Below are 6,000 nucleotides of genomic sequence, written 5' to 3' on the forward strand. Positions count from 1 at the left end.
CAAGACCACATGATATAAACTTATTTTAAAATTTTAGATTATCAGTAGATGGCAAGAGCAAACGGTCGATGTAGTAAAATTGGTACTGCAATAATAAAAAACAAGAAGGTTTGAACCAAAGGTTATAGGTTACCGACGGTTTTTTGGAAAGCCTATAACTTAAGAGTTGTCTCAGAAGCAGCTGACACACGACAACTAAGAAAGATCAACAAATAGCTATTGGAAAGAGCATTTCATTTGAATCAATCAACAAAATTGCCAGAGTCCTCTCCTTCTCCTATGTTGATCATGTAGACATAATATCATTAATTTCTGAAAGCACATCACAGTAGGAGTCCAATTGCCATTTTCTTGTGATCCTCTCTGGAACACCAAACAGATGGGGGATTCAAATCTCCAGATCCCGCTGATAATGAGTAGCTTCTGGGTCCTATGGGCCTGACCCTTTGTTCCAAAACAAATCTCCAGGTCGAAAGAGTATTCTATGGTACAACCAAGGTCCAACTTAGTCTACATAGTATAGCATATGATGTTTGAAGAGGTTGGGAATATTGTCATCATCAAATGGAAGAGTACCACGAACAAGAGCATAAGGGATAACTCCACACTACATAGCTCCAAACATCAACCTCATGTTTAGCATACAATCTATCTGAGATAACCTGGCCAGGTGGCCCGGTCTCAGGCCCGGTTTGGTCCGGTTGACCAAGCTGCACGAAAAACTCTCAGATCTGTCCCCAACGGTTATATCTTCCCTTGGGCTATAAAAGAGGCTTCTTTCCCAACAGTTTTCTAGGGTTCTTGAGCATGTTTTTTTCCACCATTGTTGAACCTCTTGAGCTTGCTTCCTCTCCCTTCCCTCCCATGATTCTTGCTCATTCTTGAGGGATCTAAGAGAGGGGATCTAGATCTACAACCTCCACCAATCCATTTCTCCTCTAAGTGAGGGGAACTCTTGGGATCTAGATCTTGGAGTCATTTGTTGATTTCCTCCTTTGTTCTTCCTCTCTAATTTCATCCTAGCATTTGTTGCTTTGGTGGGATTTGAGTGTGAAGGATTTGAAAACCTCTAGTGTTCTTGCTTTGCATCATTGCATAGTGTTGAGCTCTCCACCACGATTAGTTCGAGTGAGAGACTGTGAGGTTGTTACTCTTGGAGGGAGACCTCCTAGTTGGCTTGGCGGTTGGTTCTCCGGTGATCTCTTCAAGGAAGATTGTGAAGAGACCCAGGCTTCTCCTTCGTGGAGCTTGTGAAGTGGTTTTGGAGCTTGCCATCTCCAGAGTGGAGGAAAAGCTAACTATAAGGAAAGGGCCATTAGCCTTCGTGGGTTTGGCTCGGAGAATAGGGTGAGCCTTCGTGGCATTGGGGAATCCTTCGTGGGACCTCCACCCCTCCAAACGTGACGTACCTTCTTGCAAAGGAAGGGAACACGGGAATACATCCTCGTCTCCGCGTGCCTCGGTTATTTCTATACCTGAGCTTTCTTTCGTTGTGATAGCCATCGTGCTTGAAGTACATATATCTTGCTATCACTTGTGCTACATATATCTTGTGCATATCTTGCTTAGCTCTAGTTGTTGTTGTTGCACTTAGGTGAGCCTAGCATATTTAGGGTTTGTTCTTGTAAAATAAACGTTAGTTTAATTCCGCATTCTTACAAGCCAAATCCGTAAGAGTTTTTAAAACACCTATTCACCCCCCCCTCTAGGCGACATCTCGTTCTTTCATCCCCGAGGTTTATGCTGATACAGACAACCACCCTAGGCTTAGGACCAGCCACACAAACCGATGGACACACCGTATACGCCCAACTAACATCGACATTCGCTAGGTAAAAAAGAGGACCCAATGTGAGCACATAAACATAGCAAAGGCCAACAAAGAGAATGATGAGCGTTCAAGAGGGTGCCAAATCTAGCAATACGAGGGATGGAGGAACTATAATGGAGGTGCCTCCAAGGAGGGAAACGACGTTAAATATGTAGTTCTCGTCGGCAATTGGCAAAGCCATGAAAGTATTTTCCCAAGTTTAGTCCACACACAGAAAGGCATCACCAAAAGGGCGACGAGTGTTATTATTGATGCCCACAAGTATAGGAGATTACTGAAATCTTCGATGGACGAGCATAGGTTAAGCTTGGGGATGTTGATGCATGTAAAATGCATGCATGAACTTTGTAGTTTGTTGACACATATTCGCATATATTTGCAACATATATGATGGTATATCCATATTTTATATTGATTTTTGGAGATTTACCAATGATCATCTTTATTTGGTTTATAACTCTGCAGGACAGGGAAACCATGTTTTGTGTATTTTTAACTTTCAGGGACCTTAACGAAGTCAAATTGAGCTAGAATTTTGGGGATGTCAATATTTCATCAAGAGATGCATTTGGAGCGCTTGGACCTTACGAGATGTGCCAGGAGGGACAAAAGAGGTCTGGGAGCGCGCCTAGGCATGGAGGGCGCACCACTTTGACCTTCTGCTCCGTTTTCTCTTTTCCGGCAATCTCAACCGGATCCATAGTTTGATGCTTACCCTTGATGGTCCTGCCGGATCCCTGGGAAGGATCCAGGTGAACCGGAATGAGAGGAGGTGGGGCGGAGGCGAGTGGAGTGGCCATGATGGGATCCGCCTGGGAAGGAGGAGGAGAATACATATCTGCATAAGAGGCTTACGTTAGTAAACTAGCCGTAAACAATACATTTCATTCATTCATCCCTACGAGCTCTGATTGATAAGCTTGAGGTCGGAAAACTTACCAGCAATGGAGGTCGCGGTGGATGGACTGGCCGGCGGTGAGGTTTCGGTGCGGTGGCTCACCGTACTTAAGAACAACCGAAGCTCCGGCGAGGCGGCGCGAAGAGCTCGGAGGCGACCCAAGAGTGAGAGCGACGTGAGGGGATAAATGAATGTATTAAAGGGTTAAACCCTGGAGCGGTGATAATTATAGCCGGGAAATGAGATTCGTCCTTCGCATCCTGTGGTCGGAACGCAAGCGTCGCGCCGTTGGATGAGCGACATGTGTCCTAAACCATAGCGGTAAATTCAGCAAAAGGATTAAATTACCGTTGGAATTACCCGAGAATGGAGCCTGAATTGGCGGAACCATTCGATCTCCTTGTGGGATCCGGGTAACTCTGAGGTACTTAGTTCAAAATCTGCGGGATGATTATCCAGAGAACAACTTTGAAAAATTCGGTCGATGGATGAAGTCCTGTGGGAAAAAAAGACTTTTCCGGCAAAGGAGCTGGAAAGACATTTTTGAAGTCGGAGTACTTCAAGATTTCCATAACTTCCGGGAAGCTAGCCGGAGATTACAGAGGCATGAGCAAGACGAAAGATATGGTGAACCTCGGAGAACTCTAGAGGCTACTGTTGTGGATAACCTTCCCACCCCGGTACACCTTGGTGGACCCAAACCGTATGCCATGTCAGTTCGAGAGGAAGAAATATAACTGCATAAGAACAAATTTATAACATCTGAAAAAACAAATCAGTTTCTAAGTTTGAAGACCAAATTATACCACTCCCTCTACACTGAACTACTGAAAAAAATAGGCCAAACGCTGCGATCTAGGTGGATGGCGATTGGGCGAGAAAATCTCCATGTACGTTCATCTAACCCCTTCGATTTGCATGCAACAAGATAAAAACCGCAACAGGTAGAGAATCTCAAGCATGTATTGATTAGTAAATTTGGTTGATTAATGTTGTGAGTGATTTTAGAAGGAAAGGGAGTGTTGTGGGTATGATTAACACTAGTAGTTGGGGCGCCCCTTGGGGCGCCTCCTCGCTGGTCCTCTGCGTCCAAATCAATCCCAATTAGACAGCTTCTGGTGCATAAATGTCTCATTCGCAGGGCGGCATAAATGTCTCATTCGCAGGTAGCCCTGTACAAATCGAAGGTGATGAATATGAACAAATTAAAGGTTACCAGCTACAACCACACACAGTAAAACAAAACACATGATCATTTCCACTCATCCGTCGTTCTGTTTTCTCCACATTGAGCTGTTTAGAGATCGCAGACCTGTGAACATCATTATTTGGCAACGTATTTCAAGTGGAAATATTGACTGCTCTTGCACGATATACATACAACACCAGAAATTTCTTATTCACAAACATAACTGAAATGAAGAAACACATAAAAGACAACAGAACAAAACACATGATACTGCAGTATCACATTGTCATGAGGCCCTGGCATATTCTTTGAGTAGCAGGTATTGGAGGGAACATCTGAGTAGCAGGTATTGGAGGGAACATCTACGAATGCTACAACTACATACTGTCTGCGTTGTGTCAAACCCGTTCTCACCAACGAAGTCCCCCTCCTCTCAAGTGTTTGCCTTCACCTACTCCTTGTCAATAGGTCTTCAGGTTTCTCCACATCGGTATAACATGGATAAATATTTCGAACTTAGCAATCAGAGTAGCAAGTACATATTCAGCAGAATGTTAGCATAGTTGAAGTGTGGATATTTGGAAGAAGGGGCTACAAGAATAGCACGGCAAGTGTAGTGCTGTTCTTTAGCCACAAGGATGCAAGTTGCAGATGGCTCACAAGTCAAAGTAACATTTATACCATTCGTTGCAACATCATGTTCCATTGTTAGCTGATTGCATTGAGAAAGTGAGATATGCGGAGATACACACAAATATAATGTTCGAAAGGGGAATGTTACAGGAGTCATTTTCCAAAAAATGAAAACTTTAGCAATACAATTACAGAAAAGTAAATAAACTAAATTATTTATGAGCCCAAATAAAGCGTCAAGTCGTCTAGCTTCTACAATCTGGATTTAAGCCTAGTATAATCATTAGTAGTGGTAAGGCAGAAGCATTTAAAAAAGGATCTTTGTTGGCATATAAAATGCAATCAACATTCAATCATACATAACTATTTCTAGGTAATCATCTACACCACCAATCCTAACAATAATGACAGCTCCATTGTTGGAAGCAGCAGAGTGTCCTATCGGTCCTAACACAGTTCCTAGAGAAATATAGGACTGAAACGATACTGGGACCTAGTACTACAGTGCATGATACATCAGTTCTGTATAAGGTTGACTACACACACACACAAAATGCAACGTAAAAGTTGAGACATCCTTCTTACTTGTTCTTTCTAGAAGTTAACTATGTAGCATCAGAAGCTTTATATTAGTCACCGAATGCACCATGTAGCAGGATACATTGAAATATTAAAATGTAGTGTTAGGCCTAACCATCAGCGATTGATTGCACATCCTCAAACCTGAAATGTCTCCTCTTTAAAAAATATAAATCAAACTTTGGCCTGGGTGATTTCTATTCCTCTTGTCAAGCACATAAATGTTTGTGTCAAGAAAACAATAGGTAAAAAGAGGACATTTCAAAATGCAACATCAAAGAATCTTGTCATTTACCATGCATTACTGAGTTAATTAATCTTACATGGTTCACATATTTTAGTATGGCGTCAAGGAAAATGCAGAGAAAGCAGTAACTGACAGGTAACACAAGCTATTTGTGGGTTCATAATCAACAAGACAAGTAGTCGGTAAAGGCCGTTACCCCCACTTTTCGAAGATAATTACACGATAACCTTCAGTACCTTCTTCCCACCTCCAAAACCAATTCAGAGAATAAGCCACTGTAAGCTACGAAGAAACTGTTGAAACAATGCAGTACAATCTGCACACAATTAGACATTATTTTCGCTCCAACAAATTATGCTATAAGCATTAAAGAAACCGATACCGTAAAAGCGTGTCTGAGATAGGAGGTAACTCTTTTTGCCTCGACGATGAGAAATATACTATCCATGAACTTGGTGTCCAGTGTCTTGTGCTGCGACCAACAAAAACAACAAGAACATAATAGAATGGCCAAGATCAATCATCCATGTTATCTGAAGGAAATCCTCGAACGGCGGGAAAGATATATATACCATCCAGAGGTCCATGGCCTTGACGGCCGTGCCATCGGGGAGGCGGATGGC

The sequence above is a fragment of the Lolium rigidum genome, chromosome 1 (genome assembly GCF_022539505.1).
Source record: "Lolium rigidum isolate FL_2022 chromosome 1, APGP_CSIRO_Lrig_0.1, whole genome shotgun sequence".
Lineage (NCBI taxonomy): Eukaryota > Viridiplantae > Streptophyta > Magnoliopsida > Poales > Poaceae > Lolium > Lolium rigidum.